The sequence below is a fragment of the Lissotriton vulgaris genome, chromosome 4_1 (genome assembly GCF_964263255.1).
Source record: "Lissotriton vulgaris chromosome 4_1, aLisVul1.2, whole genome shotgun sequence".
Classification (NCBI taxonomy): domain Eukaryota; kingdom Metazoa; phylum Chordata; class Amphibia; order Caudata; family Salamandridae; genus Lissotriton; species Lissotriton vulgaris.
The window spans coordinates 827,656,911-827,682,967 of NC_141691.1; positions in this window are offsets into that span (position 1 = coordinate 827,656,911).

Here is a 26,057-nt window from a genome sequence, read left to right on the forward strand (position 1 = left end):
TCTATATTAATAAAAATAAACTGTATATTAATACTAATTACAAATTAATTAAAAGTAATTACCAATTTAAAATAATATAATAATTAATCAATTGAAAATACAATAAAAAATTCATTATTAAAATTCATTACCTATTAATGCAAATTAATTACCAATTAACAATTAATTAATTAGCAATTACAAAATAATTAAAAATTAATTCAAGATAAATACTAATAAATGAATTAAAAATTTAAATTAATTATAATTAAATTACTCCCCACCTTATTCCCCTATAAACCCACAACACGCTACAGAAAACAAATTAATAAAATTAACATAATTATCAATTAATCAATTAATAATAATTAATTACCAATTACAATTTCATTAATTACCAATTAAAAATTAATAAACATTTAGTTCAACATAAATACCAATAAATAAATAAAAAATATTTAATTAATTATAATTAAATACTTCCCACCCTATTCCCCTATAAACCCACAACCCGCTACAAGAAATACATTATTAAAATTAACATAATTATTAATTAATCAATTATTTGATTAAGTAAAATTAATAGCTAACTAAAATTTAATTAATTACTACATAAAAATGAATTAACAATTAATTCAAATTAACATCATCAATTTTCAATTAAGTAAAATTAATTAACAACCAAAATGTAATTAATTACCAATTAAAAATTAGTTAAATAAATAAAATAAAATATTCAATTAATTATAATTAAATTACTTCCCACCCTATTCCCCTATAAACCCACAACCCGCTAAAGAATTAAATTACCCAAAAATTAAAGACAATAAAATTCATTACTTACAATAAATTATAAAATAAATATACCCTTGTCACACATATACTAACATACAAAACACTTAAAAAATTCGATATTATTAAAAAATCGAAATATTTAATAACTATATTATATACTTCGATATTTTGACTATCTATATTTATGTAAATCGATATTACATTACTTACCTTACATTCGATATTTTTGTTGCCTATATTCTGACCATTCGATATTTTGTCCATTCTATATTTTAACTTCGATATTATTGGTAGTCTATATTTTTGACCCAATATTTTGGGTGTTTACCATGTAATGCAACTGGTGCTATGTAAAGAGCTCTGATACCCGATCAGGGTCAAGTTTGCGCTATATAAAACTCAGTAAAAAAATTAATTGTTTGCAAATGCCAATGAAAGTACATTGGCAGCACTATTAGGGCTCTGAAGGACCACATGGTAGAACACATCAGAGCGGTCAAACAGGCTGACACTAGATATCCTGTGTCAATGCACATAATGGATTATCCACTCAGGACAGCCACAAATCCTTCTCTTTCTTTGGATTTGACACTGTACCCAAACACGTGAGGGGTGGCAATAGAGAACTTTTGTTGAAGAGGTGGAGGGAAGCAACTTGGATTATGTGATTGCGAAGTGTTGAGATGGGCTTGAATACAGACCATGAATTACATTACTTTTTGGAGGACTACCACTCGTGGTTCATTCTTGTGCATCATTTCACCAGGACATAGTATGTCTATGCAACTGCATACAACACTACTCATGTGGGCGCGTTACTACCCCCATAATATCCCCGTCTCCAACATGGCTCTCCGATGTTGACCGACCTTTCTTCTTCTCACTTTCATCCTTTTACCATTGTAAATGCTGGAGGTAATACATTGTCAATCTGCTCTCTGGCTTACACGTGTAGACCATTCTAAGAAATGACGAATTATTGAATTATGTTATACTTGTTACAACCCTATTCTTACTTCTAATCCGACTCTTCTATGATAACTGACATTTCTTTACTCTTACAATGTCAACAGTTGATTGGCAACCTGCTTTTCGAATTAAACGTGTAGACCTTCCCTAACAAACTTTCGTATTATATGAATATGTCATGTATGTTGCAACACTTTGCTTTTATTCAGGCATTGATTAATATATTACAAGTCTCAAAAAGTACGTTCTCAAGATAATTCACAGAACTGTTTCTGTGAGTGTCCAACACCATCCTATTATTGCTCCTTCTTGCACGTCTTGTCCTAGAGCATTTTGGACACAATTTCACGAGATTTGGAATGTATTCCCTCGACTCCGCTTCAATGTTGCCATCGTTTAGCACTGATTTTGACCTCAGTATAACTTTTCATTACTCATGCACTCAATACTACATAGGATTTGACTTAGATTGTGGAGCATCACTGCTCAAAGATGGTCGACAGTTTTCTTCATACTATTATGCATCTGCTTCATCACTTTTAAATTGGACGTTAGACAGAATGGCCCCTCACAATATGTTTGTGACCATGCAGATACCCCACTACATTGCAATATGATCCTTAATACACTTTGGGTTCAGGGCTGCACCATCCACTTAGCTTTTTGGAGGCAGCGATACATTCAAACATTAACTTTACTCCATTTCAAGATGGCTGGCGCCATTTCTTTGATTTGGTAGTGTAAGCAGGTGTTTTCCTGTCACTATGTCTGCTGTCTCTCCAGTATTTAGGCATGAACCTCAGCAGGCCAAACTATTCTGAGGACACGCCAGTGGCAGCCCTACTACTGAACAGAGATAAGTGCTGTGTTAGGATACCCAGTGGCACTCAGCTGTGGCATACTTTACATTCCTGAGACACTGCACCCTTTACTTGGGGTACGCTCCTTAATAGTATTACATGGGGAGGACATATATAGTAATTGTAACAAAATCCCCATCTTTCCTTTATTGTGTTTAGGGTTTGCATTTATGCCAGCAGAGACTTAGTTGCCTGCAAGAGGGTCTCACTTAGCCCCCAAAGAGTAGTTCTACTATACCACGTTGTCATTCTTCATGATGAACTTATGACTTATACACACAAGATCCACACTTAAGGTACGTGGAACTTCCGGTTGTCAGCTAAGAATGGGGAGATAACAAGCCCTTACTTAAGTGGGGTGTATTCACAATTGTAACTGGGACTTTTCTGTCCACCGTTCTCGTTTATCCCCAGGAAAGAATTCTGAATACACTAAATCTTGGACACAGTAATCACTGTTGCCCTATACTGTGCAAATATCACTGGGGTACTAGAACTCATTCTGGGTCATAAATACAACCGGAACTGAGGTTGGTTTCCCTACAATATCTTTCCACAATTATCGCTATTCACCAGCCCTAGTTGATTTGTTATTTTAATACCAAGTTATTTTCTGCCCTTGTATCTTTTCTCCATATAGGATCCATACAAAGGGATTAGAGGTACTTCTTAGAATATAAATATACTTCTTCTTGATCTGAGGCAACATTTAGGGGGTGCCGTGTTTCCTAAATCACTTTAGAAGAGTCCATGCTAAATGTTCGGAGATAGGATGTCACCAAATAAGTAACCAGAAACTGGCTTATTTTCATTTGCTGACAATTTCTGTTTGGAATAGCGATCATATTTTAACTTCACAAGTCTGTCTAGAGACAGCAATGGTGATATGTTTTAGTAAAACAGCATGGGTTTCCATAGGCTCGATGACTATACTTGAGCGGCTCTTTGCGATAAACAAACTGTCACAAAGGGTAATGGATATCTGATGTTAGTAATGGATATCCAAACTTCTGTACACTTAATTGTTTCTTAGCCCTGAAGAAGTCACTGCGCACAACAATTAAGCGCAACGAGACATGTGTTGGCTAAGGATCTCAAGATTAAACTCGAGTGACTGTTTCAACGGAGGAACAAGAAGTTTTATTATTGTCAATGATACATAATATATACTGTTTGTGTGTGCAAGGGACTGTTGTTTTGGTTTACCTGAACCACCGTATAAGAGGCTCATTCTACGGACCCAAATGACCCTTTTGCTCTGCCCAACTGCCACTCACCACCATCCCACAGATCCGCAAGACCAGAACCGGAGGAAGATTCTTTTTCAACCTCGCCGCCAAGACCTGAAACATTATGCCCCCCATCGCAGGCAATCCACTTTTAGAACTAGGCAGCCTTATAATATTATCATATTTATATGTGAATTAGGCAGTTTATGTTGGCAGTGTATAAGGGCAGCCGACTTTGAAGCTGGGGAAGCAGGTTCGAGTCAAGCGTGAGGCTCAAACATCCTGTGAGTATTGGTAAAATTACTGAATCTCCCCGTGGCTAAAAAAAATTTATCTGCCCGCCTGTCATGCAACTGGTGCTTATGCAAAGTGCTCTGATATCTTCGGGACGAGTCAGCGCTATATAAAACTGCAGAAAAAAAGAATATGCTGATAAATACGTGATTATACAATCAGCGTGTGATTATGGAATTGTACACAAATTACATACCAGGCCACAGTTTCACAACAGTAGCTAGGGTAGACAATCAATATTATCTTGGTTAAGAAACTGAAAAGGCAATGTGAAGCAAATAAGTACACTCACAGAGGGGATACTATGGACATGAATTGACATTGTCCTTCTAGCAACAGGAGCAGTATTAAATTTAAGACTGCTAGAGAAACTATCGCCATCTAGAATAACATTATGAATTATGGAAAATTTTCCTTCTTTCACTCAGAATTACCTCTATGGGATAGCCCATGTCTTCCTGGAATTTTTTCAGATGGGGCAGGGACTTCCTGGGCTAGTGTGGGGTTCGTAAATTAGGAGACCTTTTCGGACACGAGGGCCTCTTAGATTTTACTTTATTAAAAACTATATATAAACCGGATGATGGCATGTACTTTAAATACATACAAAATAGAGCCTATCTAGTGCGAAAAATGAAAATTAAAGAAGCTAGCCAATCAGAGATTTTAAATTGTTTATACTCTGACAAAACAAAATCGATTATTAGTGAGGGGTGCGCATGTCTAGTAAATGTAAAAATGGACGACTGTGGCAAACTTGCTATTAAATGGACCAATAGGATGGGTATAAATACCAAACCAAATCTCGGGCTCTTTACATCAAATCAATCATGTGGTCTAGTCCCCTAGCCTAAGATTACAGCACTATAGAACTATTTGCCAACTTTACTATACTCCGCAGAGTATCTAGCTGGGCTGGCAACAATGATGCTAGCAGCCGCATGAAGTGTCCTAAATGCGATCTACATGCCGCCGATTTAGTGCACATGTTTTTCTCATGCCCCTCTTTGGCCGAATTTTGGAAAAAAATAGAAGACATACTTTCCCATAAACAAATAACCTGCCGGAAATTCACTGCACCGCTGATTCTACTCGACCTGCAGGATATAAGTAACACATTTAAAGACCTCATTACCATCTTAATTGCTTGTGCACGATTGGTCATAGCTAGGGCTTGGATCTCTCCTAATCCCCTGCATTTTTCGGAATGGTGGGCTTTAAGCTAGGAGATACAGCTGAGGGAGTTTTCATTAGCAAAACTAAGGGGACCTCAATCTCTAAGGAAAAGAGAGAAAATATGGAGACCTTTCATGTAATATTATTGTTTGTGTAATGCTGGCTACAATCATTATTGATTTATTTCTGAATTTTGGAAAAATGAATTGCTTCCCAAGTGTTCCTCTATATTATTAACTTCTGCATAAGGTAATAATGCTTTATGAATTTCTTATGTCTTTTTTTTTCTTATGTATGTTTCTCTTGCAATGATAAATACAAATATTAAAAAAATAAAAGGAATTGTACACAAATAACATACCAGGCCACAGTTTCACAACAGTAGCTCGGGTAGACTATCAATATTATCTTGGTTAAGAAACCGAAAAGGCAATGTGAAGCAAAGTAGTACACTCACAGAGGGGATATTATGGACATGAATTGACATTGTCCTTCTAGCAACAGGAGCAGTATAATACTGTGAGCTCACTCAATTGCAAAGTACCTTCTATTTTTGCTTTGATTTTCAAGGATAACAAGTTCGAACAGGCAATGCCTTTCTCTTGGGAGCTGCTATGAGGAGATGGCTTAGGAGAATGCCTTCTTCAGTTAGACATGTATCACTGAAAGTAAATGTAATATCGAAACACTTATTCTTTTTATGAAAATCAAAAGAACTTTATTTCCATAAAGAAAACATGATTAATGCTTCAGGAAGTCCAATGGTATAATCTGTTCCATTCTAAGCAAATGTAAAAGGTTAGTCTGTCCTGCTGTACTGGCTGTGGGCAAATCTGCGCCAATGATACACTTCCAAAAAGTAAGTTAAACTTTGCAATCAACATGCAATGTTCGATCGTGCCAGGGCACCGCCTTGCATGGTGATACTAAGGGGGTCATTAGGATGGCGGGCAGACTTTGCCCGCCCGCCATTCTCGTGGTAATAGGGACCACCGGCCATAAGGGCGGGGGTCTCGTGGGGGGTATTAGAATGTGCCCGCCACAGTGGCGGGCACATCCTGTATTTTTAGCATTGTGTCGGGCGGTGCTCTCTGCACCGCCCACCACAATGCTAAAAATGCATTTCCGCATTTGCATTTACAAAGCGGCAGGCCCCACCGGTGCCTGCCGATTTGTAAATGCAAATGTGGTACCCCCCGTGTGCACCTCCCACCTCTCCTTCACTCTGGGGGCCCGCAGGGGGCCCCCAGAGTGAACACCGCATGCCTTTCCGTGGCGGCATCACCGCCGCGGAAAGACACCTAAATGCAAACATCCTAATATGGCTGGCGGTGTCTGATAGACACGCCACCATATTATTCCTTTTCCGCCCCGGCCGCAAGGCGACCGGGGCAGAAAAACGGCGGACGGTCTTTACGTCCGCCGAGGTCCCCCGCGCCATACTAATATGGTGGGGGAAAACTAGTGTGGATGTTGGGCAGATTGCCTCCTTCAGGCCGGCGGTGGCTACCGCCAGCCTGGCGGAGGCAATCCGACGGGCATCGTAATGACCCCCTTAGTTTAGTTAGTGGAACACACACAGTTCTTCATAGGGGGCATGTGGAGGACAGCACTACTTGTGGACCACCTGTGTGCAGGAGCCATACTACCTCCACTTACTCTCTCGCTCCCTCAATTTCTGCATATTTCATGAAAGCTTTGGAACTGCTCCTAAGGAAGAGGGAGACTCAGTTAGGCTGCAGACTTGGCAGTGCTTCTTGCACTTGGAGGAGGCCTGCTGATCCAGGCACTGATATGCGCAGTGACTCTCCCTAGACAGGATGCTTGCTCTACTCACAGAAGAGTAATAGTTGCAACAGTGTGTGTGGTAGCATATAGACCCTTACATTTATTCAGCGCCACTAATCAGAGAGAACACAGACTGTTGTGGCTGGTGTGGAGGAAAAAAGTTCCTCATGATCTCTTAGCATCACTTCTCAGGGCATCCCAAGTGAAACAGCAGGTGCAGAGGCACACAGGCACTTATGCTTTCTCACTGCTACTTAGTGGCTGCTTGTTATGGTGGACAACGGCAATTGGTATCCAGTCTTGGTGGTTGATTTCCTAAAGTTACTCACAGCTCCCTAACTTACTCACAAGCACATAACCAGCAAAGCTGTGCTCTGTCAATTTCCCTATTCCTTTTTTAGGTTGCAGGCGCAGAACTTTCCTTAGCCCTGAGGTATATTCTCTACCACTCCAGGGAAGACAGATAAAGTTCCTGTTTTGTACCTCAGTCTTCCACTCAGGTGGAAAGAGCTCTTCGATTTAAAAGTTGAAAATGAAGAAATCCAAAGATGTCAGGTTTCATCTGGTGCTGAAATTGGAATCCAGCAAACTAACAACTTAGATGTTAAATTGTCTTAAATATTTGGAGGGAGCTATTCAGCCACAAAGATTTATTTCTGATGTGCTGCAGTTCCATGGCAAACTACTCACAGTTTATCGATTGGAAACCAAACAACCTCTGTTTAATCAGATTTTGTTTCTGGGTCCGGGGTCCTTCAACAGGACAGGACATGATGATGGCCAGGAAACACATATGTTCATCTAAGTTGTGCAATTTTTGCCATTTCCTTGGAAAGACTTTCTTCAAGTGTTGCTGCTCTCATTCTACAGGCTGACCTGTTGCAACAGGCTGGATTCAGGTGTGGTGAATACAGAAGAAATATGTTCCTCTTTTAAAGTGGATATGATTTCAACAGTGACACATGCACCATCTTTACAAAGGCTTCTAAAAGGATGTGTTGTTGAAGAAGCTGGGCAGAGTGATATGCATTAAAAGTGAGAAGACAGCCTGTCTACCACTACCCTTTTCAGCACACTACATACATAGAGGATATACCCTAGCCGAAGGGTACCTTGCCTCTCAAGTACGCCTGTACAGCTCAAGCACAGATTTACCCATAGGGAACCAGTAGACAGTCTCCCTTCTGGTGTGGCGGTGTGAAAGCACATACACCAGATCTAATAATCAGCTGCTAAACAAATGTTAGTTTTCATGTGGCATGATCATAGGAAAGCTATCCATGCTAAAGGGAGTACCACTTTGGGTGTACCCCAGTCTCCCAACAACATCTAGCCCTTTTATGAGTATTACCCAAAACATGTAGAACATCTGTCAGGGAGCTCGTGACATGAGTATCCCACACAGGAAAACATATTGTCAGCATGTCCCAAGAACGTTGAACCAGGGTTGTTCTGACCTACAGCAATGATTCACTAATGTCTAAGTCATCTGTTGAGCTCTTTCTACTGTTTCCCAGAAAGTAGATACATTTCTCTTATTAGATTGATTTATAAACCTGAACAACATATAAGCCTGTTTTCTTGCTTTTCAATTTGAGCGTTCAATAGGTTAATGGAAATGCATGATGTAGCTCGGTAAGCAGTGCAGTACAAGAATTAAAATACATTTCTGTGCCAATAGAAGAAAAAATGAAAATAGGAAAGCAGAAGCATCAATATAAGGACAATGAGGGGTCAGGCACTTTCTTGCAGCCTCATCAAACAGGTGAATAAACATGATGTGGGAGCGTAGAGAGATACAAAGAGGGGATTAGATAATGATCATGCAAATAAAATGTACAATTCAAAATGTTTGAATTATCACCTGTTAAAACTATTAGTTTGTCTGCTAAAATCACATGGTGGGCACACACAGACCCATAACAAGTAAACAATTCCTCAGTTTGATTTTAGTACCATCTTCCTATGCCACCGGGATATGGGTTTGGGATTGAGAAAGAAAAACAAGATGCTTTGGTGCTCCTCTGGCAAAACACACAAGATGATGGACAGAAGTTGCACATTGGCAAAACATTCACCCCCAGTCACAAATCTGGGTTTAATCCATCTGTATTTTGCTCACCATTCCACCCCAGTTCATATTGGTGCTTCTCTGTGGCAGCTACAGTGGGATCTCAAAAAGGCCTGTCACTGATCTTGTGTGAACACCTGATCAGAGGAGTAGCTGTGAATTGCAAGAACAGTCTTTTAACTCACAATATAGTTAATAAACAGAATCATCACAATGAGGGGTCAGGCACTTTCTTGCAGCCTCATCAAACAGGTGAATAAACATGCTGTGGGAGCGTAGAGAGATACAAAGAGGGTATTAGATAATGATCATGCAAATAAAATGTACAATTCAAAATGTTTGAATTATCACCTGTTAAAACTATTAGTTTGTCTGCTAAAATCACATGGTGGGCACACACAGACCCATAACAAGTAAACAATTCCTCAGTTTGATTTTAGTACCATCTTCCTATGCCACCGGGATATGGGTTTGGGATTGAGAAAGAAAAACAAGATGCTTTGGTGCTCCTCTGGCAAAACACACAAGATGATGGACAGAAGTTGCACATTGGCAAAACATTCACCCCCAGTCACAAATCTGGGTTTAATCCATCTGTATTTTGCTCACCATTCCACCCCAGTTCATATTGGTGCTTCTCTGTGGCAGCTACAGTGGGATCTCAAAAAGGCCTGTCACTGATCTTGTGTGAACACCTGATCAGAGGAGTAGCTGTGAATTGCAAGAACAGTCTTTTAACTCACAATATAGTTAATAAACAGAATCATCAAAATGTATTTGTAAGTCTTTTGTTCGTACCCCAACAGACATCTGGTAGTGCTCTGTCAAGCAATTATCCTGGAGTGTCCCAAGTGCAGTACAAGAAATCTCTGGATGACTACTTTTCATGCGCTAAGTCCTTGGGTCCGAACTGGAGAACGTGTGTCAAGCCGGAATACACCAAACATGTACTCCTACAGGACACTGAAAGTTTTAAAACCAGGGAGGTTTATTCTTGGCAGAGCCGTGCCAGTGCAAGAGTCTATTGTGTACTTCAAAAATCAAAGGGTAATTTTGATTCTTAGAATCTACTGTACCTTAGAGCAATTAGTCTTGGAGTGCACCTGCTGGTGTCCCCAGGGTCATGGAACGTTCAACTTGAGCAGAGTAATTAGTCTTGGAGTGCACCTGCATCCTCTTCCAGGGTAATGGAATGTTCAGATTTGGCAGAGCAATTAGTCCAACAGTTTCTCCTCGTGAATATGATTAATAGGTGCACCTGTCACTGTTGCCAAGATTCTGGAGCCTTCAAATGGAGTTTTACCGAGCAGACTATTGACTACTGAGTTTAATCAACGGACTGCTAACGCCAATAGTTCCCATCATGCCACCAGGGAAGGCACATACAGCAACTCACAGAGTTAACATTAAACTAGGGGAAGGGAAAGAAAAATGGAGAAGGGGAAATGCCCACCCAAATCACAAGAGCATACATGGCTCTGCAGTGACTGGGATAATGACACTCCCTCAATGCCAAAACATTGCCATTGCTGCATAGACCATAGACCTTGCATTGCCAAATGCATGGTGCATCGACTCAAGGTCCAAACACATTTCCGACTTTGCACTGCTCTGCACATCGCTTCATGTTGTTCGCATCATACAACTCAGCAGTTCAATGGCGGTGCATCACTTCGGTGTGCAACGCATCTCAGCTCTCGACATAACTTTGACGCTGGGCAGCAAGGAACTGACACATTGCGTTCATAGGAAGGATCAATGACAATGCATTGCCCTCTCAGCTCCTCCCATCACTTTCTATGTCAACGCATCCATGTTACTGTTTCAGTGGACCAAGGATTGTCCCTGTATCTGACCTGAATCACTGACAGAATTTCGACTACAAAAATATCGACCTACAAGAATATCGAGTCAACAATATCGAGGGCAAAAATATCGACATCCTATCTACAACATGGTAAGTACAAAAATATCGAGAAAAAAAATATCGATGTAAAAAATATCAATGTTAAAAATATCGTTTTTTTTTTAATATATAAATGTAAAATTAAGTCTATAAGACTAATAAATAAAAGAAACATATTTAAAAGTATCTAATAATATTTAAAAGTAATAAATAATACCTATATTAAGAATACATTAATTAAATATATACAGTAAATATGTAATATATATACACTGAACAATAAGTATTAATAATTATTTTACGAATTTATAAATTAATGAAATATATTCTAATTTACTAACACATTTACAAACATAAAAGAGTAACATAAATAAAATGTAAGTAATGTAAAAAATAAAATAAATATTTGATATTTTAACAATTAATTAAATAAAACGTTGGATAGCGTAAGGCTAAAAATTTCTATTCCTACGCCAGAGAGTACAACAGTAGGGAAAACTGACCCTGAACTCAAAAAACACCCCTTTACCCAAGAACTGAAACTGACCCTGAACCCTAAAAATACCCCTTTACCCAAAAACTGAAAACTGACCCTGAACCCAAAAAATACCCCCTTACCCAAAAACTGAAAACTGACCCTGAACCCTAAAAATACCCCTTTACCCAAGAACTGAAAACTGACCCTGAACCCAAAAAATACCCCTTTACCCAAGAACTGAAAACTGACCCTGAACTCAAAAAATACCCCCTTACCCAAAAACTGAAAACTGACCCTGAACCCTAAAAATACCCCTTTACCCAAGAACTGAAAACTGACCCTGAACCCTAAAAATACCCCTTTACCCAAGAACTGAAAACTGACCCTGAACCCTAAAAATACCCCTTTACCCAAAAACTGAAAACTGACCCCGAACCCAAAAAATACCCCTTTACCCAAGAACTGAAAACTGACCCTGAACCCAAAAAATACCCCTTTACCCAAAAACTGAAAACTGACCCTGAACCCTACAAATACCCCTTTACCCAAGAACTGAAAACTGACCCTGAACCAAAAAATACCCCCTTACCCAAAAACTGAAAACTGACCCTGAACCCTAAAAATACCCCTTTACCCATAAACTGAAAACTGACCCTGAAACCAAAAAATACCCCCTTACCCAAAAACTGAAAACTGACCCTGAACCCTAAAAATACCCCTTTACCCATAAACTGAAAACTGACCCTGAAACCAAAAAATACTCCTTTACCCAAGAACTGAAAACTGACCCTAAACCCTAAAAAAAACCCTTTACCCAAAAACTCAAAACTGACCCTAAACACTAAAAATACTCCTTTACCCAAAATTAATTAATATTATTTAATTAGCAATTAATTATTAATGAACAATAACAAATAAAGTAAATATATTAGCAAATTAGCTGTAATTATTATAATTTAATAATTAATATTATATTTTCCCAATTAATTAATTAACAGTAATTAAAAATTATATATCAATAAATTACTCTAATTAATGTAACTAATTAATATTATTTAATTACCAATTAATTAATATTGTTAAATATGTACAAAATAATATTAATTAATTAACTAATTAATATTAATTATTTCCCAATAAATTAAATATAAATTTATAAACATATATTAATTAATTAATTATTATTAACTTACTCCCCACCCCATTCCCCTATAAACCCACATCCCGCTACAGAAAATATATATCAATTAATCAATTAATTTTTTCCCAATTAATCAATATTAATTAGCAATTAATTATAATTAATTAATTAATCCTACTAATTATTAATCAACTTACCATAATTAAATTACTTCCCACCTTATTCCCCGATAAACCCACAACCCGCTACAGAACATATATATATCAATTAATAAATTAATTTAAAAAAAATCCTATTATTTTCACATAATTACCAATTAATTATAATTTATTAATAAATCCTACTAATTACTAAACAATTTACCATAATTAAATTACTTCCCACCCTATTCCCCTATAAACCCACAACCCGCTCCAGTACAAAAACATAAAATTTACTTATAAAATTATTTATTATTATATAAAATGTATACACATATAATAGTAATTATTTTACATACTTAAATTAAACATATAACACATACATAATAAAAAACTATACAATAATACAAATATCGATATTAGTGTCATCGAAATTAGTAACATCGATATATATGCTATCGATATTACTTACTTCGATATTACTTACATCGATATTAAGTATTTCGATATTACTTACCTTGGGTCGATATTCTGTCCTACGATATTCTTGCCTTCGATATTATGCACCTTCGATATTTCAGACTCGATATTATGGTAGGTCGATATTTACAACTCGATATTTTGACTGTGTACCATCTGACCTGTGTTTCATCACGGTTGGCCTGAATTTTTGGATTTGACCCGGTCTAACGTGACCAGATAGCCCAGGTTGGTGTTAAATCTTTTAAACACTACATTTCAGTTTATTCTATAAAAAAATCATAACTCCAGTTATACTTATTGAATTCTTGTTGTTTTGGTCTTGTTTTTTTAATTAAATTTAGTGCTATTTTACTAACCAGGTGTGGTATCTTTTTGTGTAGTGTTTCCACTGTTTGCTGTTTGAAGTTTTGCACAAATACTTAACACATTGCCTCTTAAGTTAAGTCTGACTGCTCTGTGCCAAGCTACCAGTTGGTGAGCAGGTTCATTTAGGTTGTGTATCTGAATTACACTGACTAGGATTGTGGTTCCTGCTTGGACAAGGTACATACCTCTGCCATTCAAAAATGCGATTTCAAACATCTACCATCACAAAGAGACCAGAAATATGAGAACACTTCAAAATGTCTGGCACTTAGAAATCAGAAATATTTTAGAATGATGCACTGATTGCATAGAGCTTCCCCATAAAATGTACATGTTTAACTAAAATCTAAGAGAGCGATTATGATGCCGGTTGGACTGCCTCGTAAACGGGACCTACCGACCTCCGGTCAGAGGTCTCGACCACGGTATTAGGATGCAACTGAACACTGTTCGGTCACATTCCTACATTCCCCTTGTTTTCGCAGATACTTATAGACAGAAGACAAATGCAGACCTGCAACCTTGAATACAAATGGTTAAGAACTGGCTCATGTGATCATATAATTCTTTCTATTGCTGTCTGATAAATATAGATCCACTCTACATGGGGCACAATGTCGATTTGGTACATGATTAAATTGAGAACCTAGCACCCAGGAAGGTAGGGAGATGGATTTAATATTTGGTAACTGTTAACCAAGGGGAATTCTGTCTTAAAATGTTTCGTAAATGGGAAACTGAAAAAAAATATCGATATCTTTCAATGTACATGTAATATATTGAGATTTTCACTCTTAGAGGGACCGACACGCAAAGGATGCAGTTTTATGCAAAAGGTCTAATTTACTGTACACATAATGTTGAATAAGATAAAGCCTTCATGCAGACCTACCTTTTTTCAGATGTGCACCTTGGTAAATTTGTTATTGGTCACATTTTGTATACCTTTGTCCCAGATTGGATAATTTTTAGGTAGAAGTGAGACAATATTGTGAGCAGAAACGTAAAACGATAATTCCTCGAGACCCCCGTCTAATAATGTTAGAAGGACATTGCGCTTCAAGCTCACATTACAAGTTAATTTGTTTCCCGTTCGTTGCTAAAACAAAAATGGACATCTAAAATAATCCCAATTTTTGCTCATTGATCAGTCAAAAGGTAAAGAGTAAACAACCTGAACAATTCTATGCAGCTCACTCTGGTGTTTTTCAAAACGTTCGTAAACTCTGGGAGAATTTTTGTATGGAGAATAATACTATAATTGACTACATATAATTCATTATTTGTAGCTCATATTTACATTATGTTAACTTTTTCTTGAGTTTGAATGACTTTTATTATATGCATTCAAGATTTGCTTTTTGGAAATTGTGTGTTTGACCAATGTCTTTCTTAATAACATTTAAAAAAGATGTTTAGAGTATAGGTTTTTTGTTTTAGATCTAATTGTTGACATTTACCTTTTCTATTTCACCTAAAATATAGCAGGCATGGAGGCCACAAATACTTTTCCATTGATGAGATCTACATTGAAGAAGGACAAGAACGTTGGGGAAGAAAACTGCGCACATTAAAAGATAGGACATGCCATCTTTTCATGTGTGGCGTTTTCGACCAGGACTGGACAGTATCCACAGTCGTAAAGTAGTTTGTGAATAGCAAAAAAAAAGTAAACTTACACAAAAGTGTGAGTTTACCTTTGTGAATCAGGCCCTAAGGTGCGATCTTTATTTTAAAGCTAAGCAATACCCAATAAAATGGTTAAATCTTGAGATTTGAAGTGAAAAACTTGCTAAACACAATAAATGGCACATTAGACCGACTCCCATCTGAGTACCAGCTGCTACTAACAAAGTTCAGTTAAAATTGACATCATTTTTAGGTCTAGCGTTAGCCAAGACCGTTTAATTAAAAAAAATCTTAAAAAATCAGACATAAATAAATATATGTAGGGGCATTCAGTCAACCCTATTGAGACATTGGTCGGTTCACCTGTTGTTCACATTTTGCTGGGGCCCACCACACCGTACAGTATGTAGCAATGGGTCAGACCACTTCAGCAATTAGCTCCACTCACTATGAGTGATAGCATTTTACCTGTGCACAACATGCACGTGTACTAATAAGAAGTCCTCTTTAGTACTAGGCATTCATGGGCAGGTAAGCTGTTTTCTAATAATAACAAGAAACACAGCACTTTGCCCATTTACCATTTTTTAGGTGACGCTACAGCGTGCATTCGCTGTCTGCAAGACCTTTTGTCATAGGCTCCTCTCACTATCGCTCTACATTGCTGCCACCCAACTCGTTGGCTTTGCCAAAAAGTCACTTCCGTTCAAGGCACTGGCGCACCGGTAAAGTCCAGTTCGCATACGCTTTGATTTTTCAGCTGGTGTGTCGGAGAACACTTGTTCCTGGCACTGCTTGTTCTTCATGTGCCTGAGTTTCCTCCTCTGACCATCTTCCCTTAGACGTGCGTGTATGTTTCCTCCAGGGTTTACATTTTTTTACATGGGAGTGCCTCGCACCCTGATGCCAGTTTGTTTACCTCTCCCCCTGTGAGCTGCCTCGTTTTCTCTGATGCTAGGCTACCAGGAGGATTTGAGCCCTGACTAGCTAGCCATGGGCACTGGAAGCTGCTGCAGCCATTGAGGCGCCCCTCCCCGACTGCCCTCTCTATGAGCAGGCTCCTCAAACGGCAGGCTGTGCATCAAAGATTCTCAGAACCCATACATGTTCTCAATTTTTTGGGGAGAATCCCATGTTATTGTGTGTGGAGCGATGGTTTCCCGGTTGTTTATGTCACTGCAGTGACTGCAGAGTATGTTTTTCTACTTTCATAAACACGTATGCCCTTTAATTCTTGATGTACATCTGCCCTACTTTCAGGACACATTCATTTTTGTTAGGCAAGGGGAGATAAAGTGATTTGCCCAGAATCACAGGATGTTGAGCTGTCATTGCCGAGACTCGAACCCAGTTTCCCAGCTTCGAGTTCGACCACTGTCGTGTTCCCCGACCCAAGGGACACACGCAGGAAACCGGATGGTGGTTGGAGGTACCTTTATTTGTTTTTCGCTATGTACATTACAGCCATGCTTGTCTGCAACCTCTTGCCCCGAGGTCCTGGTCCAGTCTGCCCTCTGATCCCCTCCCCTGACCGGATGTGGTGTCCGGTGTCCCCTGTCCCCACCCAGGTCCCCTGGGTCCTAGTGCTGACATCGTGGCACAACATATCCCCCCTTGTTGAACAAATATTGTCTTGCTACTCTTCGAGATACTGGTCTAGTGATGTAGGTAGATGGAGAGAGAGAGAGAGAGAGAGAGAGAGAGAGAGAGAGAGAGAGAGAGATGTTTTGCTCTCTTGTTGCGTCTGCTATCGTGTCTCTGTCCTCTCAGATCTCTTCGATCAGTCTTTTTGGCTTTCTACATTCTCATCTCGGTCGTTGTTCTTTGATGCCTTCCATTTGTTCATCCCTTGGTGCATCCCCTGCCAGTTCTTGTTTCGGCAGGTCTTCTTCTTTGGGTTTTAGTTCCTTGAAATAGGAGCTGTTTCTCGTGATCTGGTGTTGGCCCGCTGAGGCTCTGATCATGTGCCCGCTCACTTTTGTCACTGTCAGCGGGTCTTTTGAGAAGGTGCTGTCTGACTTCCTTGCTTGTCGTTGTTTTACAAGCACTGTGTCTCCTTCTTCTGTGTCGTTGCTGGTGGCATGTCTTCTTGGATCTGCGTATGCTTTCATCTTCGCTTTCTGTTCTTTATCTCTTGTGGCAATGTCTTTGTGTTCCTTTTTCTCTCCTTCTTTTATTTGTGGTAGTCGTGTTCTGCTCACCCTTCCTAGTACCAGCTCGGCGGGACACCTTCCCGTGGAGCTGTGCGGTGTGTTTCGGTAGTCCCTAAGTACTTGACACAGTGCTTGTCCAATCGATATTTCGGTCAATTTTGCTCTTTGCACTGCCTTCTTGATGGTCCCCTTGAACCGTTCGGCCATCCCATTTGCTTGTGGCCACAACGGTGTTAACCGTCTGTGATTTATTCCCTGTTACGCCATGAACCTCTTGAACTCTTCGCCTGAAAATGGTGGACCATTGTCCGTCTTGAGCGTTTGTGGTGAGCCCCATGCTGCGAAAATATCGTCTAGCACAGGCAGTGTCACATTTGCTGATGTAGATGATACCGGTCGTACTAGGGGAAATCTTGAATACTCATTAATTACGACCAGCAAGTAGCTTCCTGTTTCTAGGGGCCCGTAGAAATCCGCTATTAGCTCTGTCCACACTGTCGCTGGTAGCGGGGACATTTGTAGAGGTTCTGGTTTTGAAGGTGGTCCTTTTACTTGACACACGTGGCACCTTGTCACTATGTCTTCCACAATGCTGTCTAGTCCTGGGAACCACACTTTTTCCCGCAGCATTATTTTTTTTTGGCCACCATTCCTCGGTGTGATTCGTGTGCTAGTTCCACTGTTCTTCTTCTCAGTGTTTGGGGAATAACTATCCTAGTGCCTCTCATGATTATCCCATTGTCACACTCCGACAGTTCCTCATGTATTCTCTTGAATGCTAGTAGCTCTTCCTTGTCCACCCCGCTTTCTTTACTAGCGTAGCCATTCACGTGCCTCCACCTTTGCATCTTGGTGATCCTCATTGCTTCTTGCAAAGTGACGTCTTGCTTCGTCTCCTCCTCTAGTTCATCCAGTGTTATTGTTGCTGGTGTGCTGAGCTTCAGTGCGAAATTTAGGTATTCTTCCGCCATCGTGGTCACTTTTGAATTTTGTGGTAGAGGGTGTCGTGAAACGTAGTCTGCAGGGTTCTGTTCTTTTCCGGGCTTGTGAATTATCTTAAAATTGTAATCCATGAGCCGGATTCCCCATCTTTCTATTGTTGGCAGTTTCTTCGCTTTGGGATTGCCGTAGATTGTGATCAACGCCTGATGGTCCGTAATGATTGTAAAAGGCTTCCCATAGATGAACATGTGGAAATGTTCACAGGCCCACACTACCGCTAGACTCTCTTTTTCTGGTTGGGAGTACCTTCTTTCAACCTCCGTCAGACTCTTGCTCCCATATGCCACTATGTGTCGTGGGGAATCTCTCCCTGGCTGGTGCTGTGCCAGAATTGCTCCCAATCCGACCGGGCTGGCGTCCACTGTCAGCTCCGTGGATAATCTTGGGTCAAAGTAGGCCAGGTGATCCACTGCTGTCACTGCCCTCCTTATTTCTTCAAAACCCTTGTCACACTCTGAGGTCCACAGGAAGCTCTGTCCTTGTTTGGTCAGGTCTCGTAACGGCGCACTCACAGTGGTGAAGTCTTTGATGTACCGCGCACAGTAGCTTGCTAGCCCTAGGAACGAACTCACTTCCGCTACGTCAGTGGGCTTCTTTGTTTTCTCTAGTGTTTCCACTTTGCTGTGGTCTGGGCGCATTCCTCTTTTTGAAAATATGTGACCGAAAAATACCATCTCAGTACGCCCCAACTCGCACTTTTCCTCATTCAGTGTCAGGCCTGCTTCCTCTAGGTGTGTGCACACCTCTCTTAGAGCTTTGTCATGCTCCTCATTAGATTTGCCAAATACAAGGATACCATCACTGGATGTACCATGTTACAACGCATACCGTTACAACTACCTACTATTACAACGCGACCATTACAACGCATACCATTACAACGCATAGCGCTTTGAGGTGCTGGATAGTGGTAAGTATAATTTACTATTCTAACTCCAGTCCCCGTGGACCCTAGGGAAGGTGTTGGATAGTAAATTATACTTATTCCCTATCCTAGAGCGCCCCCCAGCGCAATGTGTTGTAATGGTATGCGTTGTAAAAGTCGCGTTGTAATGGTAGTGCGTTGTAACAAATGCGTTGTAACAGGTGTATACCACCATCACTATACTTCAAACTGTTTTTGACTGGTCTGATCACTTGCCGTATTGTCTCTTGAAATATTTCCGCAGCTGATGAGATCCCAAAGCTCAAGCGCTTGTATCTGAATAGCCCTAGGTGAGTGGAGAATGTTGTGATATACCGCGACTGTGGGTCTAGTTCCAGTTGGTGATATCCTTTGCACAGGTCCAGCTTTTAGAAACACCTTGTTCCTGTGAGACAGCTAATCATGTCGCCCAAATGTGGGCCCGGATGTCGTTCACGTTCAATGGCTCTATTTGGGACCCTCATGTCCTCACATATTCGTATTTTTGACTTGTCCTTCTTCGGGACTGCTACTATCGGGGACACCCACGGTGTCGGTCATTCTGCTGGCTCGATTATATCCTGTCGTAGTAAGGCCTCTAGTTCTTCTTCCACTTGTGGCTGCAGGTGTATGGGCACTCTTCTGTGGTGTTGTACCACCGGCCTCACGGTCTCGTCGATGTGCAGTGTTATCTTTCTTCCTCTCAGCTTGCCCAACCCTTGTAGTAACCTGGGGAATTCTTTCAGGATATTTTCCTTTTCTGACATGTTATATGTCATTTCCATCAGCCCCATCACTTGAGCTGTGACATTGCTCAATAAGCATGGTGCATGGATGTCTCCTTTAAGCACATGTATTTCTTCTGTCAGTCTTTGATTTTTGTATGTTAGATATTCTCTGAATTTCCCCATGTTGATCACCGGTCTCTTTGCCCCCCAAGTGAATACTTGTATCCGGGATGGCGTGAGGATTGGCTTCACTTTCATTCTTTCGTACTCCGAGATGCACATGATGTTGCATGTCGCGCCACTATCGAGGACGAATTTGGTATCATGTGGTCCCACCTTTATTGTTACTGATTCTGTCTTCATTATCTTCTTTTTGTCTATTAGACATATTGTTTCCTCCCCTTTTTCTTCGTCCCCATCTGACTCCGTGGTGACGTCCGTCATGAGGTACAGCCGTTCCGGTTTTTCTTCTTCGTGGTCCTCTCCTGATTCTGCGGATGAGCTCTTCACCCCGGTTTCCACATGCCTGATGTGTCTGCTTATCGGCATTCGCACTCTTCCTGATCTTCCTCTATCATTTCTAAATTGTACTCCTTGACACACGCTGGCATAGTGGTTCCTCCCATTGCATTTTCTGCAGGTCTGGCCAAATGCTGGGCATTGGCCAGGGTGTGGGAATTCCAGTCCGCATCTATAGCATGTTCCTTCTTGTTGCTTCTTTGTGTTTTTGTCACCTCTGTCTTGTTTCCAATTTCCCGATCTGTGGTTATTCGTCATCCGATGAATCTGTTCTCCGCCCCTTACTTTGCCCCGTTCCATTTCTTTCGCATGTGCAGTTGCTTGTGCCTCTGCCCTTCCATGTGCGAGGATATTCTCCAGTGATATTGGTTCCTTTAGTACTCTGGCTCGGAATTCTATGTCGCAACAACCCTCGATGATGCGTAGCCTTATCGCCTGCTCATTGTCGAATTTTTCGAATTCGCAGTGTGTCACTAATTTCCCCAGCCTTGTCGCGAAATCATCTAGTGACTTTTCAGCTTCTTGGAAAGCGATCATGAAGCTGTATCTCTCGAAATCAACATTTTGTTGCGGATCAAACTTGTCCGTTAGACATTTTATCAACTTGTCATAGGTAGCTATTTCTTCTTTGGTAGAGTCACGAGCAGATCCTCCACTTCATCTCCCACCAAGTTCAGAAATAGTCCTCTTTCCTTTGCATCTGTGACGTCTGTTGCGTCTACGTAGTTCTCAAACCGTCTGACCCATTTCTCCCATCTTATTCCTGTTTGTGGTTCCGCTAAGCTGAATGGCAGTGGCCTCCTGTTTTGTGCATTTGGTTTGGGGTCTGCCATCTTGCCTCTTTTCTTTGTTTCTCTTTTTGTCCCTTCTTTCTTGTGTTTGCGTTTTTATTGGCACGTATTTGCTGTCAGTTTGTGTCTTTCTGTGACACCACGTGTCCTTTTTGTTATTTCTATCACTTTCTGATGCTTTTTCCTCTTTCTTTGGTCTCTTATGTTGTTTCTTTATTTATTTATTTATTTATTTATTTATTTTAATTTGTTTGCATTCTTGTCTTTTTCTTTCTCCTATGGTGCCCTTTATTACTGTGTTCGCTTTGTTTTGTTCTTTTTTTGTCGTTATGCCAGTGATTTTCGCTTTCTTTGCCCTTGTTTCCCTTTTTTTTCGCTGATTTTTCTGTGCCGGACTAAATGGCCGCCGACGTTTCCTGCGACCTGATTTGGTTCCTGCGCCTGATCTTAAAATGGCCGCCGGTGCTCTCGCGGGACTTCGCGTCCAATCAACGTGGTGCCTGACTTCAAAATGGCCGTCGCCTTCGTTCTCTGTTTCTATTGGCTCTCGCGCCTGACCCCAATATGGCCGCTGAGACTCTCGCGAGGGCTCGCGCTGCTTCTTCAAGTCTCTCAGCTTTCGCGCTTTTTCTTCGTGCGCTTACCGGGAGGGTCGCTCTTCTTCACGGCTCTATGTGCAGCGATCGGGTTGAGCTCCCACGTCGCTGCTGGCCTCCTGATGTCGCCGCACTTCTTCTTCTCTTTGTGACGCAATCCAGGGTGGGCTCCTGGTTGTAAGTCGCAATTTCTCCACGCTGGACACCGGATCCCGTCCTTCGTCGCCAGTTGTTGTGTTCCCCGACCCAAGAAACCCACGCAGGAAACCGGATGGTGGTTGGAGGTACCTTTATTTGTTATTCTCTATGTACATTACAGCCATGCTTGTCTGCGACCTCTTGCCCCGAGTTTCTGATCCCCTCCCCTGACCGGATGTGGTGTACGGTGTCCCCTGTCCCCACCCAGGTCCCCTGGGTCCTAGTGCTGACATCGTGGCACGACAACCACCCTAGCCGTTAGGCCAACTCCTCTCCTATAATATGAGATTTTAGTTAAATGACACCATTTTCAGTCAAAATTCATTTTTTGTCACTAAAGTAACCTTGTCGAACCAGTGCAATTAACATTCTGCTGCATGAAAATGATGTGACCTGTAATGTAATTTACAGGTGTTTCAAGGGAAGAGGTCAAAGACGCATCCATTGCTCATCTCATTTGAAAACTTACCTCTTCCAGCGATTAACTCTTTGTTTCCGAGCACCAGGCTCAAATATTTGTTAGTAAACATATTATGGGATTCTGTTCATCAAAATAGCATGGCCTCCAAGTCTTCTTACCAGGAATGAGCATAAATAAACTAGTCTATTTCAATGTGCAGACAAATGCCAGTTGCCAGCTTCAAGGCGGTGATGTATGGTAAACAGGTTTAATAATATCAATGCATACAAGCCTAATTGCACTCTCTGCCTACACCACCAGGGCAGATGGTCTGTCTCTAGTTATGTGCCATTGTTTGCCTTCTCAATGGACACAGTGCAGCACATTATTACCTTACTCCCAGTGGTATTTCTAGTCGATGACCCTCAAAGTGTACACTTCCCCATGCACACAGCACTCTGGTGCCAAAATTTACTTAGATGCCTTTAGAGGAAGTAAGACTACCAGGGTTAACCAGCCAATCAAATCAATCAGGATTTATAAAGCGCAGAGTCCCTTGCCTGGTGCTGCTGCAGTCTGAAACACCTTGTCATGGAGGTTTCTTTATATATCTTTATTGAAGACTTTTCTGAATTCCATGCCTCTTCAGTGGATAGTCTGTGATTTAAGATTATAAGTTTGTTTGGCTGTCGCTTGGATGCAAGTTACATAGAATAATTTACATGAAAGTTTGGTTCTCTGTTTATTATTCTCTGGCAAGTGAGATGCTGGTGATTCATGTAACTATTATTGAAGCACCCTGGTTGTGAAGCTACTGGTTGTCTGACCTTAGTTTAGGGCTATACTGCATGATGTGGTACAGCAACTGTGTGATGTTTATTCTATGCCAGAGCCCCTTCAACCAAAAACTTGCAAAAAGAGGTAATTCGAATGCTTGTAAAGAAGACATTTCTTTCTGGAGGTCTCTCCACGTCATTGCTGGAACCACAGACATCCACTCCATAAGATATGGGTAAAATGCATTGTCATTTACAACACCAATAGCTCTAACTCAGGCAAATGCGAGACCTATTGATTTCAAATGCTTGTTTCATTTTTTTTGTGAGCGCGCTGCTGTGCTATTTACAAGCCCTCATTCCTCTCATGGCGAAGCTCTCAATCTAAAAGTGTGACTGTATTCTTGCGAATTCTGTCGCAAGTCCATGGGACTCACACTTTGCTTCAGTGAAGTTTTACTTTTTATATGGTTCCTCCGAGAGCGCTTGGACTGGCCTTCGTTTTTGTTTCTTTTTTTTGGTTCACGAACAGCGATGGAGAGTGTGTGGGAAGGGGTGGTGGTCCTGCAGACAGGCTCAGCCCTTCTCCTCTGTATGAGACCGGTGGTAGAAAACAGAGAACATCTGGTATTTTATATTCATTTCTTTAATAATTTTTTAACACAATCACATCTTATACACTTCCAGTGAAAGACTACCCAGATGTCAAATAGAAAAAACACCTAGGGCTCTCTTCGGAGGCCACTGTAGTTTGCAAAACCCATTGCCCTTCCAGTGCTGCTAATGACAGTACCAATACAATTACTAACCATCACATTCCTCCTACAAGTGTAACAATTCAGACTATTTAGGTCCTCCAAAGTTATAAGTATGGTTTGAGTGGCAGGTATTAGGCATTTTCAATGTATATTGAATTAATAAACAACTGTTGTGCTCATCAGACACAAACAGCAACGGCTTGTATGTGAGCCTTAGAAAGGCAGTGCTGTGGGACTGCTGCAGTGCGTTCAAGCGCAGCATGGACTGCAAAGTCCATGCTGTGATGAAACAGGGGGTACATACACTCGCCTCTCGATCATTTTCATTCCTATCCCCTCGTTTTCCTCTTACTCTCTTCACCTTTGGCTCCTTATTTCTGCACTCTCTAATCCTAAATCAATTTTCATTCGCATTTATTTTCAAATGTGGTTCACTCCCCTCTTTCTACTTCATTCATTCTCCACTCATATTTTTCTATACTCATCTATTTTCTTCTTTTACCCTTTGTACCTCTTCTCTACTACTACTTTCTCCTTTCTTCCCATTCCCTTTTTCTCCTTTTCTGCTCTCTCCCACCCAACTTTCCCACTACTGTCTCCACCCTACTTTTCATCTTTATTTATCCTATACTGATTCTTGCCCCTTCTTTATTCACCCTTCACCATTCTACTCCATCGATTTCCCTCCTTTATTCTCACCTCTCATTTCTCTCCTCTTCTCTCATGCTTTTTCCCATCCTCATCCCCATCCTCCCCATAAACTTCCCATTTTTAGTTCCTCTCTCCATCATATCTCACCAATATCTTTCTCTCTCCTAATCCTTCCTTCTGTACTCACCTTCTTTTCTAAGTGTCAGTTCAACTTCTTTTCTCAACTCCACTCTACTTGCCACACAGCACATGCCTCGCTTTCCTACAGCTACTGAGTTTGATCTGAGTGGACTGTGGTGCAAAGAAGAAAGTCAAAAGGCTGGTAAGTCCAAAACAGCGCTTGTTTTTGCCACTCAGGCCCCTTCAGTGCCCTTGCTGACATCCTTGACCTGAGTTAAGAACACATTAACACTACACATTCTTTAGACACAGGGACTAAAGAATACATGACCAGTATCCACATTCTGCTATGTTTTAGGAGTTGCCTTGTGTGACCCTTTTGCTATAGTTTAATTTCTTCTGTGCTATTTTTATAATCTCTTAGTATCCATACTCAGACGTAAAACTTATGCCCTCTTTTAGGCCTCTTATTTGTAAGTGGAGAATCTGCCCTATGTGCTTTCACCCCTGCAGCAGTGTTACAGGACACTAATGTCAAATAAATCCACCAAGCAATTTCAAATGTTGGAACTAATAATGCCATTTGTTAGTGTGAACAGTGACTACAAATGCATATGTGTGGGAGGACTTTTTGAATATGTTATGCATTCTGAGGCTTTGCACCAAGAATCTGGAACGCCTTATCACCTGAAAATAGACTGAACCCCTCAACTGCTTCATTCAATAAATAAGCTAAAATTATACTGATACACAAAACTTTGCTATAGAATCCACAATTTCCACTCCTGCACACCATGGGGCTTCTTACGATGCTGGGTGGACCCTGGGTGTATCTGCCCGACACCGTCGCAGATACAGGACCGACCGACCTCCGGTCATCAGTTTGACCGCTTAATCACAATGTGATTCACATTTTCCCCTGGGAGCATGTGCTATGGCCGTAAACTGGCAATAGCACAAGGTCTCATAGGGAAATGGGAGTTTGTGTTCAGTCAAATTTCTTTATTTCGGTTTAACAAACCATAAAAAAGCGACCATAGGGATCATGAATTACATTTACAATTAAAAAGAGCATGTCAAATAAACAATGTGCAACTAAGAAATAAAACGCTCAAGTTGACATTAAAAGGATGCAACATCATATAAATAAAATAATA